At 47.7% G+C, this 13,794-nt stretch overlaps 1 protein-coding gene across 4 annotated transcripts in view; it reads left to right on the top strand.

The window, feature by feature from the left end:
- LOC147134099 (RNA binding protein fox-1 homolog 3-like) overlaps window positions 1–13,794 on the top strand; it is a 246,791-nt gene that overhangs the window by 60,384 nt on the left and 172,613 nt on the right. For 2 of the 4 annotated variants that reach the window (XM_086054994.1, XM_086054993.1), the window contains exon 1: window positions 9,389–9,690. The exons of the other annotated variants lie outside the window; for them this stretch is intronic. The gene's annotated coding sequence lies outside the window, so the exon portion shown is untranslated. Of the gene's footprint in view, window positions 1–9,388; window positions 9,691–13,794 lie in introns of those variants that run through there. 4 annotated transcript variants of the gene reach the window in all.

The raw sequence follows: 13,794 nt of genomic DNA, 5'->3' as shown, positions 1-13,794 counted from the left end.
TGCTTTTTTTTTTTTAGGACGTACCAAGCAATCAAATTGTATGGCTGCTTTACATTGAGTCAGAAGAATTGAGGAATGGACAGTAGTTTCTTCACATCGTGAGTTTGCCATACGATGGTTTGTTTCGTTGGAATGTTTTGCTGGTCTCGAGGCCATAAGCCCAATTAGTAATTGAGTCGAATGAATTTTCTTGTCTGTTTTCTTTTCCATCGCTGAAGTTCAGGAATCACATACAATGATCAGATCTGAGCAGCTTTTGGTTCCTCGCGAATGCTCTCAGACGGGCGAGGGCAGAAAAGGGGGCACGGTCTAACATGCAGACCTCACATTTATACCGTCTTCAAAATCTAAACATAATGTGGGCTGGTCTCCTCCCTGGCTGGCCCTGTCTGTAGGGCTGATCTTCTCTCCAGCTTGGTCATACCAGGGCACGCTGACTCGAACACTTTGAACTGATGCGATGTCCGTAAATGTGTAATTGCCGTATTGTTTTTTTGGTTAACCCGTTGGCTAATATCTAGCCACTCATATAGATTTAGATCCTTCGGTTTCATGGTAAGAGCGAACAAGCGCAAAGTGTTTTTGACGCCGCCGTCAAGTTGGAAATTCCCACACCTGCAACTGGTCGCCGAATGCATGGTCTGGTACTTTAGCCGACACTTTTAACACATAAGCCGCTTGTTTGGGGTCTTGGGCTCTCGCTGGCTGACTTGCAATTAGGCGCAGAGCAGGTTTTTGTTTCTGCTTCATTTCCTGCTTTGGAATTAATGAGGTGACTGCGCACGCACACACAGACACACTGCAGCTTTAAAGGATCATGCCTCGTAAATAAATCCCCCACTGAGGCCACAGTCAACACTCACTTCATCCCGCTAACAAGTTGTGTGTGTGTGTGTGTGTGTGTGCGTGTGTGCGTGCGTTTGCACTCCAATCACTTTTTTTTTTAAGATGAGAGCTTGTGAAGGATAATTGGTGTAAAAGTACATCTTGAAGTGGATATAAAAGTTACATTTTCTCATCACGTTGATGGCCGCAGTAAAAAAAAAAAAAACAACAAAAAAATCAATTTGATCCAAACCAGCCCTTGCGCAATAAATCAAATCTTAAGAAATCATGTCAAACAAATCAAATGGCTCCTACCTTATCAGCAAGATTTCATGAGAATAGACACAACATGTCGAATTGGAAAGACTAAACCGGGCTTGAAACCCTAATTTAGAACCCTAACTTGACAACTGAACCCGGTCTTGAATTTCTCATTTGAAATCCAAACGGTGTCTATGGCAAAACCTTTTTTTTTTTTGTCAGCGGAAAAAAAAAACCCCAGTAAGACTGCATGACTAAAAATGTTGGCGGTCATGCCAAGTTGTTGCGCCCGTAGCTGCTTATCCATCACACAGACAGGTGGCGCTCTCTCAGCTTGATTACCGGTCGCCAGTCAAACGTTTCAGCCGGCGGCGGCTGACGCTGGAACGCTAAATGATGCCCAACAACACCCCCCCCCCTCCCCCCAAAACCCGCCTCCTGCTCCCTGTGTGATGCTCTCACTGCATGATGGATGGCCTGTTTACGACACGCGCGCGCGCACACACACACACACGCACGGTCGTAAACACACAGAGCCGTAAACACACACGCAGAGACACACGGTCATACATCACAGCAGCTGAGGTGTGCTGGAGCGTCTGGTGTGTGAAGGCCAAAGCAAGTCTGGACTCGGACGTCTTTACGAGTCTTCGGGCGCTTTCGTGCTCGGTTTGCGTGGCGCCCAACGTCGGCTCGGGTACGACCTGAAGTGTTAGCTTGCTGATATTTGCCGTTGGTTGCTACGCGACCAAACAGGAAGTAGCTGATACGCAGATGTCATTGTTACAATGCTACAAGCAGCGGCTAAATGCGGGAGTTGATTCGGCCGATTGGAATGGCACAACAGAATCTGGGGCAGTTTAGGTTTGTCCAGGAGTTGAAATTCACCAAGTGTTAAATTGGTCACCGACAAGAAAGCAGACAAACAACCAGAAAACGATGCCCGAGGGCAATTTGATGTCATTTTCACTCGACGGCAGAGGGTGGTGTCCGCGAATGGACGGAATCGGATGGATTCATCTTAATCCTTCTTGGGCAAACGCAATTGTGATCGGAATACGGTATTTAAAGCGGAAGTCAACCCAAACATGTTTTTTTTCAAGAATATGTCCCCAGCAGGCCCACTAGTTGAAACACGGCATTCTGATTAATTTTGCGTTTGTGCAATATAAGTTAAGTAGCAATAGTGGATGTTGTGAGCGGTTGTGCTGTCATTTTCAGTCGACAAAATGGCCGCCCCTGGAGATGGCTAAAAACGAGCGCATTAACACTTATTCCACAAACGCAATATTTATCAGAGTGCCTTGTTTCAACTAGTGGGCTTGCATAGAACATATTCTTGAAAAAAAAAATGTTTGCGTTGACTTTAAACTAGTAGAGGCACATAGGGCATATTATTAAAAAGGAAATGTTTGCCAAAGAGTTCCCCCTTTAAGATTACACATTTTATTTTTAAATTTCACCTTGAAGCCGAATATCCCACAAAAAAAAAAAAAAAAAAGTGCAAAGCAAGCCCCACACATCTAAACGACTTCCTGGCTGGTGACTAATGATGTACGGCTGTCTCTTTTTTTTTTTTTTTTTTCTTTCCGTCGCCGCCACACCTAAAGTGGAGATGAGCTTTGATGATGGAGGACGGCGGCTAACACATAAAAAAAAAGACACAATAATACCCCACCGCCCCCACTTCCCTGATTCCTCCATCCCCCGCGAGATGTTACCCATTTTTCCTACTACATAGTTATGCTATCGCCATGGCAACCCGTTGTTATCTCATGTTTAACTGTGCCAGCCGAGTTCAAACTGAAGGCAGCGGAGACGCGCGCGCAAAGAGTGTACCCGAAAAGAAAAAGCACGGCGCCATCACACTCATTTAAAACCATAACCCTGTCTTAAAACCCAACCCCTAGTTTGAAATATGAATTTGGAACCCAAACCCAACCTGTGCTTGAAACCCACACCCTAACCCCTCACCACACCACCTGACCTTGTCTTTAAATCCTACTTGGAAACACCAACTGACCCTATTGAAACCCTAATCCGCATTTATCACCCGAATTTGAAACGTTAACTCGGGCTTGGAAGTCAAACTAGTCACCACGGGACGACTTGGCCACGGCCGTGTGATTGGGCGTCACAATCGTCTTATCGGCGCGCCGAGCCAGGTGCTCCTAATCGTCCCATCTGGGCGGATCCTCGGTGTAATCCTTGGCCGCGGCCACAGTGTGGTTGGTTGGCCGCATGCTGGGAGACCATCAGAAAGGTGCAGTTGAGCTCTTTTTTTTTTTTTTTTTTTTTTTTACCCTGAAAATCCCAATGTCTTAGTGCATTCATCTTCCCCTAACATAATTGACACCTTATTGCTAATTCGGACTTAAAACCTAAGGCAACTTTACATCTTATCTTATGTCATAACATAAAAGCAATTTACACACCTTACTGTGCAACATAAATCAACTCTACACCTTGTCGCTTTTAATTTCACCTTACTGCTAGTTAGAACTGAATGTCAAACTATATCGTTTAATGTAAAGCAAGTAACAACCCTGCTTTTGAACATGTGGCAACTATACAGCACATTTACACATTAACCAACTACAATGTGCACCTTCCTGCTCGCTATGACTAATTGTGAACCTTATTTCTCATGTATAGCAACTACAGCCGATACCTTCCTGCTTGCTATGAAAAGCAACTGTGCAGCCATGCGACGTAACAACCGGTGGATAAAAGCAAGCGCACATTTGCTCGTAAGCGAGCTTCAATCTCGGGGGCTATGGTAGCCGCAGCTTGTCGCGCTGTACCGGCATTTTTTTTTTTTTTTTTTTTTTTTTTTTTATGTCTCTCTGTCGCCCCCGGAGGGTCGTTGCGCCCACTCTGCCCTCCTCTAATCCCGCCTGGCCGGGAAAGATAGAGGCAGGCGGGTGGCAAACACAATCAGCCGCCTTTCACACACGCTTAACGGGGTTTTGCGCTTGTTGGACAAGGCCGAGCGCGGAGGCGGGGATCACTTTAATAGCCGGGCCCGCGCGGAGGGCGGCCAAAATAAATAAGCGGTGACACTTTTGGTGTCATCGCTGTCCGCGTCGCCTCCGTCAGGGATGTCGGGATCGCGGCGCTCATCAGCCGCCGGTGTTCCCATAAATCACTCCCTCCCCGGCTCGCTACATTAATTCCGCTGGGCCCCACCGGGGCTGAGTTGCTACGAGCTCTGATCTGCATGAAGCGCTAAATGATCTGGGATGCCCCCCCCCCCCCCCCCCCACTAGCCCCCATCCGCCCCCCCCGCTGCGAGAACGCGGCCCCCCTCAGAAACTCGCCTTCAGTTGCTTCCTCGCGGCGTTGGCTGCGTGGAATCGCTAATGTGCCGGTCCAATGGCACGTACCAATGACAGACTTTTAAGCGGGGGCAGTGACACCCTTCCTGAAGACACCCCCGCCCCTGTTAATGGCTTAAACCCTTTTGCACACAGAAACATTGTATACGTGGGTCAATTTGGCCCTGTTTAATTCTCCAAAAGAGTCAGAAATGGGGAAAAAAAAAATCCTCATAAACGTTTTTTCAACTCCATTATCAAGCATTTTAAAGCACTTCATTTTTCACTTTCAAAATTGCATGTTCACGTCCAAACATGTTGATTAATTTTGGCGTTAATAATGTTGAGCGTGCCCGCCTCGCAACGGAGAGGTTCGAATCCCTCCGCAGTGTTCATGTGGTTGAGAATCACTGCCCCGATTGACTGCCGACCCCTCCAGCGTGCGGTCCGCCTGAAGAGTCAAAGTTGGTTTTAGTCTGCGGCGTGTTGCCTCCGCGGAGGCTCTTTGCAGAGAATACAGTCGACCTAATCTCTCTCGGCCAGGGCGCGTCTAAGCTGCATCATCTGGTGCGCGTTTCAAAGGTGCAAAGTGGCGTCTGAGGGGAATGTCAACGCGGCAAAGAGACATCAAGGCGGCTTTTCAGGCGAGCACCTGATGGCGAATTGAGTCCAAGCGTGCGCATGCGATTAAGCCTGCGCCATGCGAGCGGCACCTCCCCGCAAAATTTGGCAAGCGCGCAACTGTGGATGTTGTCATGCGATTTGCCGTCATCTTCTGAGGGGCTTTTCCCTGCCAACCTCTTGGCGGATTAGCCGCCGGCTGCTTTTTTTTTTTCTTTTTCTTTCCCTTTTAAAGATCACAACTCCTTCGCTAGAGGTGAGGTTGCCATTGGTATGCGCGCACGAGAGCTGCGGATGCGCCACCCGGAATGCCGCTGGGAGATTATGTACCCTTCGCGCTCCAAGCCGGGGGGGAGTCGAGTGGGATGACGATGCCAGCCAAAATTCAAAGATGGCAAGCGAAATTGGATTGGTTCTCCATTTAACACAAACAAACGGAGATAAAAGATGCTTGGAGAAACGGTCCCTGACACCTCCATGCCCGTCGGGTGAAATTTGGGAAGTAAACCAGATTGGGGGGGGGGGACTCCATGTGAGGATACAGTTTGAAGGAAATGAGAGATTCAGTAGCCCTCCAATTTTGCTGACATGCTCTGCCAACACACAATGACAAAAAAAAAAAAAAACAAATTTCATTGGTCATCTATTTATTATAGGAGGTCGCAATTTGACAACATCTTTTTGACAAACCTTGGCCCTTGAAGGACCCCTGGAAACGGGAAACAAATGAACCCAAAATGGCCTCTTCCAACCAAAATGTCAGACTGCATGTGTCTTTGCAGGCGTAGGTTGTTGACACTTTTGCCAAATTGACCCAGACGTTGCCGACTTCACACCCACAACTCCTTCCCGATGCACATTTTCTCAGGACGAACGCTCCTAATATTTGCTCTACATGAACATTATCATTTTTACTGGCTAAAGCGCGCGTGACTTCCTGTGAGCGCAGCGGAGAATGTCTTAATTAATAATCAGGCGTCCAGCACACTAATCTGCTGGCGTTGTGAAGTCCTTGTCCTTCCCATTAAGTGCCACTCACGTTATCTCCTAATCAAATTAGGCACTTAATTGCGCTCCTCCCTTGACGGATCTCCTGTTTGCGGGGGGGGGGGGGGGGAGAGGAGGGCGGCACAGCTCGAACATGAATGCTTCACCGCACCAACCGCTCGCTTTTTTACATTGCAATCCATTAGCAAAAACATAATCAATATAAATGTCTGAGGCTCAGCGCTAACCATCTTCACTCTAGAACTGGGCTTAAAAACAAAGCAAGAATCAAATGAGTAATCACCTAACTAATCAAAATGATCTTCCAATTGAAACATTTGGCAAGATTTCTCCAAACAAGCAAAGATAGCTGGCCGCAAAATCTGTAGGCGCAGCTGGTGTTTTTATACTACCTGCACCTATGCATATTTATTCAATTAGAACAAAAAGACAAAAAAAAACAATACGGGACAATATCATTGCTGGGACCGAAAAGTGCACAACGCAGCCAGGACCAAGACATAAAAGGAGCAGTCGTAGGGAATTGGGAGTAAGGATGTTGGAGTACCAAAAAGTAGCGATGACTAGCAGCCTTTTATCAAATTCATGACTTGTGCTTTGTATGTTCTTTCTGTCGCTTTGCTCTTTCCAAGACATTGTCTTGACATTCACGGCTTGATTTTTTTTTTCCCGCTTTGTGTCCTGGAGATCCGCTTTCCAAACGTTCAGAAAGAACTAATTTCTCCCTCTTTGCCTAGTTCTGACATTGCCTTAAAAAGGGTTTGCGAATAAAGCATCGTGCCATGGAGATAATTACTTGTACATGTCATTTAAAAGTTTTGCGACATGGTAAACGATTACCTAGGAGTACGTGTCGAGTGGCTTGGAGGCGACGTGTCGGGATGCTGTTGTTGTCAAACAGGAAGCAAGGACAAAGAGGGCGTGCGGATGACTTAATGGCCGCTTTGATGGCTTCTCGGGGCGAGCGCGAATCCGGCGGGGGCAAGCAAACAGATGAAACCCGGCACAGGAGGCATTAAACGCAGGAATGATCTATAAATAAGCATCCAAGCGCAGATACTTTATCGCCGCGCCGAGGTTGTTTCCCCGCCCCTCCTCGGCGAGGGCGCCTTCATAGCGGACGCGCCGGCAGATAAACTGGCAAGCGAGCGAGATTTAGACGACATCCGGGTGACGCCGGGGCGGCTGCTTTCCGCCAGATAATCCCGCACAAAGACGATCCTTCAGGGCGCCGGCCCCGCACGTCGGCGGACGCCTTCCTTCACGTCAGGCGTGAGCCCCATTTAATTAGGGTGGCGGATTGAAGGGGGCCGCGTGCAGGCGGTCCGCAGATCCGCCGCCCCTCCGAGGACCCCGTGCTCTGCGCGGTTAAGATAATAGAGGGTGCAGAGGTAGATGTTAATTGAGGGGAGATAAAGGGTGGCTGGAGGGGGGGGGGGGTTGGTGGTGGGGGGCGGCGGCCTTGGACTACCTGATTAGCGGCGGTGTTTGGCTTCCATCTCGGCGTCATGACGGCTGATAAATCCGCCGGCGAGCTGAAAAGTGCCGTCAAACACGGCAGATGAGGAGACGAAGATGAAGCAGTTTTTTTTGGTTGGCTTTTTGAGTCTGAAATTCACTTTGATGGTTTGACATTGAAAAGTCGAGCGAGGAATCTCAAGGTTGTCCTCGATTCTCACCTGAGTTTGACGCGCGAAATTCAGTCAGACGCTTTGTGGCCACGAGAGTAGCAGCAAAGTCTGATTGTACTGCTAATGTTGACGTGCGGACAGATATTACTGCACGTCTGAGGGCATACACACAACGGATGCGGCTTCCCGCATTTAGATCATTTCCGTGTTTGTGGCGAAAGGAAATAATTGACGAGGATGATTGCTTTCCAAGTCACTTGGGTGGTTGACATTTGTTTACAACAGAGTTTGTTGCATTAAGTCAGCCAGATGTGACCCAGGAAGGAGAGAAAAGCTCCTGATTTTTCCCCTTAATGGCCGTCGATGACAAATAACATTATTTTATGTTTTGCAAGATTATTTGATCATTTATTTAAATGAAGTTACTCCATGGTCGGAGATGTGAGTAGAATCAATTTGTCCCGGTAATTGCGTCTAAACCGGGCCTGAGGACTTGACCCGGTCGGCCGATGCGCTAGCCGGACAGCAACCGCCTCAGATTCCATCATCGCTTTCCAGGAGAGGAGGGCGAAGGCGATAAGTGGCAGCAAAACAGGCCAAAATCCAGATGTCAGGGGATGAGGCAGGGCAGGAGGTAATTAGCACACTACTTGTGCTTTAACTCAGCGCGGGAGTGTAAAAATAAGTCTTGAGTTGAGATTTAAGCATTTCTACCGAAGGAAGGGCTGTAATTTCCGCAGGTAGGGAACCCTTTAGTTCTCACGAGCAATCTGCCCATTTCCAGATGTCAACGTGACCACAGGTGTGAAGTGAACCGACGCTGCATGAATTGCGATGTAGAGGTGGGGTGGTTGTAAGGCTTCAACAGGGGGCGGGGGGGTTGTTGCGGTAGCTGTAGCCTGAGGGGGAGCGGGAGACGGGCGAGCGAAAAAAAAAAAAAAAAAAGAAAAGAGTTTGAGCAGCTTGTGTAATTGCTTGAATGCTTGTGGGATTTCTTATTTCATTCAATTCAGACCTCGCTCGCTCTTTCTCGCTACACTGGAGTGAAAGCAGGGAAGGGGGCGGGGGGAGGGTGGGGGGGGGTGGTGGACGAGGAGGAGACGGGAGGGGGTGCGGTGGTGTGGGCGGACGGGAGATCCGTCAGTGAACACACGCGCACACGCAGACGCGTGAACACACCCTCCTCCATGTTACTCGTAGGGCGGAATCTGTCAGTGGTGTGAAACTAACACGCAACACCACACTTCGGCGTGTGTGTGTGGAAGTCGTCATCTATTGATATCTTTGTATTGATACAGACACTGTGTGTGCGGGCGTTTTTGTATATATATGACAGCCTTGTTAGACTTGTGTACGTGTGGGCAGTAGGCGTGTGTGTGTGTGTGTGTGTGTGCGTGCGCGCGCGCGCGCGCGCGTGTTACTGTGAAAGCAAAGTAGTTTGTGGGTGATTGTGAGTGAAGTAACGCGTGAATGCGTGCACGTATATGTGTTCTGAGTGTGAAGCGTGATTGTTTGCGCGTGCGTTGTAGGCACAGGAATGTGGGTGCAATAGTCTATGTGTTATGTATGTGAGTGTGTACGTAGTAGAGTGAAAAGAGACTCCGTGTGTGTGTGTGTGTGTGTGTGTGTGTGTGTGGTGCTGATGATGATGGTGAGGCAGGTGGACTGCGCATCAGAGCTGTCAGCAGTGATTGCAAGTGCAATCCTGCGTGTGCGCGCTGTTCTCCGAAGACCCTCCCTTCCAACACACACACACACCCCCACCCGCGCACACACGCACACACATTCTTACGCACACGCACATTCTTGGAGGATTCCTTCATTTCTTTATTTGTGCTGCTTTGGATGCTCCCTCCTCCTCATCCTCCTCCCCCTCCTTCTTGTCTCCTCCTCTCTTTTCTCTCTCTCTCTCTCTCTCTCTCTCCCTCTCTCTCGCTCACTGTCGACTTTCTGTTTTTTTTTTTCCCCCCCTCCCGTCTTCCCATCGGGTGTGCGGCATCTCATCGGCTCCGCGACCCTCCGACACTGTGAGTATTCTCATGCTAATGGTGCCGCAACATTCTCCGTTTCCCGGCCGATTTTCCAGCCGCGGCGGCACGGCCGAGACGAAAACGGACTGATAACGAGGGGAGGATGCGTGGGAATTGTTGTTGTTGTTGTTGTTGTTGTTCCCGCTGCTGCGGGGACGAAGGTGCCGTTGCGTGAGTAGTTGCGCGCCCGTGACGAGCGCTGTTGTGCTGCGTGTGTGTGGACCCTAACTTCCCGTTCATTCAGCCGCCACTTTTCTCACTCGTGTGGCTTTTTCCCCATTGTGACATCACTTCCTGTCCACATGGAGAGGAATCCTGCAAAGGTGTTTGGGCTAAAAGGAAATTTGGTGGAATTGTGACTTTTTCATGCACAATATGTCCATTGTCCATGTGTGGAAATAGACTGTGTTCTTGGCCCTGCTGTGATGTCATGGTGGGGCTAATTTGCATAAACCCGCCCTCACACCATTTCTTGTCAAGAAAGGAGACGAATCTTGAAACAGGAATTTCTGGAAAAGAAGACATTTGGTGGAAGAGTTGTTCCTATTTTGGCCCTACTGTGATGTCTTAGTGGGGAGGGACGGGTGCCTTTCGTTTATCTTTTACCTGTCACGACATCACTTCCTGTCCACAAAGAGAAATTGTTTTGAATTGAGTTCACATTTTGGCTCGACTGTGATGTCGCACTCAGCTAATTTACATAATACCGCCTTCCTATCAACCCCATCTTTTTCCATGCTTGCTCGCTTATCTTTTTGTTGTCATGACATCACTTCCTATCCATAAGGAAGATGAATCTCCAAACAAGAATTTGTTGTAAAGAATACATTTATCAGAAGTGACTTTTTTAATGGTTACACTTGCCTATTTTGGCTGTAAAAATATGGATGAAATTGTCTAAAAGCATGGCATTCACGTTTTGGCCCTGCTGTGATGTCATAATAGGGTTAAATTACAACATCCCGCTTTCATATCACCGCCCACTTTCTCCACATGTTCTCATTTGGCTTTCCGCATCATGACATCACTTCCTGTCCATGAGGGAGAGGAACCCCTTGCTGGTGTGTGCACTAAAGAAGATATTTGGTGGAAAAGTGACTTTTTAAATGTCTATTTGTGTCAGTTTGGGGTTTGGACGTATGCACAATGTAATAATGTGTTTGTGTGTGTGAGTGGGCCATTTCCAATGTGGCCCTGCTGTGATGTCACAGATGGTCATTTAAATAATCCCGCCCTCATGGGGTTTTTTTGTGTTTGTTTTCCTTCCTTCCTTCCTTTCCTTTTATCCCAAAATACTCATTTGTCAAATCATCTTTGCACATTGGAATGAATGAAAATGAAAATTAATTAATTCCAGCCCCTTCATCTAGCCTGACCTCGGGTGAGCGGTGGCTCATTTGCATGAGAAAGAACCGCCCCTTATAAACCGGCTCATTTCATTTAGGCACCGAGAAACGGTTTGAATGCGTTTTTATACATGGAACTGTGCTCGTGTCTGTGTGTGCGCGTGCGTGCATGTGGCCACACGACAGTCATCGCGGACCCACATGGTGACCCCGTCAAAAGGCCTCGATTATCCAGCCCACGACGTGTGCGCGCGCGTGTGTGTGTGTGTGTGTCCGTGTGTGCGCTGGCACAGCAAGATGCTGATATGTCACCCCGACCACAACCTCTTTGGCTCTTTGTGTCCTCAGTTGCCAAAACACGAATCCTCGCCCATCAGGAAGTGTGACAAAACATTCACACACGCATGCGCACCCCCACACACGCGCACACACACACTATTGGCAGTGGGCAAACAGAGCAGTGTGAGTTCAGCAATTAGCAAGTGGTTTGGTGTGTATAATCTGAGCTTCCCGTACAGACTACTTGACCATCTTGTTTCATCAAAAAGTGCATTTTTGATTTGAGTTTAATGATACTGTTCACACCTGTATGAAAGCAAAGAATGTTACAAAATGCAATGAATGAAGTCCAGACATCCATTAGATATGACGATATTTCATGAAAGATGACAATTAGCATTCACCTCTGGCACTGCTTCCTTTGTAAGTCTTCTGTCAATGTTTGAATCACACTTTCCGGGATGTTGGCCCACTGTTGCACTGATGAAGAAGGAAAAGTGCTGAGAGCAGTAATAGACTGCCAATTAGATGTGAAAACAGTACTTGAGCCCCTTTTTTCCAAAAGAATATTCATTTGAAAGTGAGTCATTATCTCTATACATTGGGACACAAAACGGAGTTAGCCCACTGTAGTTGTCCGCGGCGCTAATTTCCCGCCAATTAGCGATTTAGCGTCCCCGCGGACGATCTGAGCACATCAATCCTTTTTTTTTTAAATGATAAAAATGGAGTTAGACCACTGTAGTTCACAGTGGCTCACGTTCCCTTGGAAGTGTCCTGGCGTCCACGACGAGTGTTTGCTAATTAGCCGACAATTAGCGATTAGCTGCCGCCGTGCGCCGTGCAATGCGCTCCGGGCTGGAGGAGAAATAAAGCGCGTTTGGTGTGAGCGAGGCTGCGCGCTAATTAGCCGGGCTGTTGTGAAGGGGAGGGTGTTTGGTGCCATTAATGCACTTCAAGAAGAAGACGAAGAAGTAGGAGCGCCTTTCTGGGACGAGCGCAGAGAGGAAAAAATAAGGCGTTTAGCTATTTATAGAACGCGTTTCCTCATTGTTGCCTGGACTGCTTTGGTGCCTTCAGTAATTGAAGTGCAGTTATTATTTATGTACTGTGGAGTTTATTTAAAGTACAGTGGTATGTTTGAAACCCAATTTAAAATTGTTTACCTTGGGTTGAAACCCTAACCATGGCTGAATCCCACCTTTAAAACCCCGACCTTATTTTGAAATCCTACTCCAAGAAACCTGCCTTGAAGAACTAACCCTTCTTTGGAACCAGACCTTGAAAGCCAAATTTAAAACCGTACTTGATTTATCCTAAGTCCTAACACTTGCTTGAAACATTAACTTGAATCCCTAACCTAGGTTTGAGGCGCGCCTTTGTAACCCTAAACCAAGCTTGAAACCTTACTTTGAAAACCCTAAACTAGACTTTAAAAGAACTCTATCCACAATTTCAATCCCTAACTTGAAAGCAAAACCTTATCTTGAAACCCCACTTGAAAATCTCATCTAGACTGAAAACAAGGGTTAGAGTTTCAAAATTGGGTTTTATGCCTGGGCTAGGCTTTGACTATTTATTTATTTTTATTTTTTTTAACGAGAGTTGTTTCAAAATAACGCCACGTCCACGCCTGAGTTAGATTAAGGTCTCAAGCAATAGAAGAGTTAAGGTTTCAAATGACTCTAAACCTTAAACCTAATCCTACATAACAAAACAACAGTTTCAAATGAGGATTTTAAACCTGGTTTATGATTTCCAAGTGGGTTTGAAGCCTAGATTTGGGTTTCAAAACCTGGTTTATGGTTTCAGAGTTAGGCTTCAAGCCTGGATCAGGGTTGGTTTTATGCAAGGGTTTGGCTCTTAAATTAGGGTTTTCCTTTAGGGAGAGGAAGGGTTCGGTTTCAAGGCATCGTTAGGGTTTCATTCTAGGGTTACAAAGCTAGTCTAGGATTTAGAAGTAGGGTTTCAAGCCTGGCTTGGGTTTGGAAGTAAAGACAAAGCCAGGGTGAGAGTTTTCAAATGGGGGTTTAGGCAAGGTTAGGGTTTGAAACCAGCTACAAAAGAAATTTCACCCTGGCTAATGCACGCGAGGAGGTGATGCATTTTTTTTAGACAGGTTAGCCCATGTCGAGGAAGAAGAGACAGTGAGGGAGGAGGACCAAGGCGGGAAGAGAAGGCGGCGTCGGAGTCAAAGCGGCGCGATGAAAGCGCAACAATAAGCGATCATTACGAGCCGCGACGCTCGCTACGTTTGGCCGCGACCCGCCGCGCCGCCGGGAAATTTGAAAGGGAAGCAATTTCGCATGGCGCCGTCGCACACAATGGGGGGATGTTGGTGTTGCGCGAGTGTGTGCGCGCGCCTGTGTGTATGCGCGCGCGTGTGCGTGCGTGTGTGTGTGTGTGTGTGTGCGTGCGGCGCGCAGCATCTGCCTGCCAGTTAAAAGCCTCGCTCAAAGGTCGGCCTGCACATGCG

This window comes from Filicampus tigris, chromosome 16 (assembly GCF_054856515.1).
Source record: "Filicampus tigris isolate MCC_2025a chromosome 16, RoL_Ftig_1.0, whole genome shotgun sequence".
NCBI classification, from domain to species: domain Eukaryota; kingdom Metazoa; phylum Chordata; class Actinopteri; order Syngnathiformes; family Syngnathidae; genus Filicampus; species Filicampus tigris.
The sequence above is the reverse complement of the archived record's forward strand: the minus strand, read 5'-3'. Positions and strand labels throughout refer to the sequence as shown.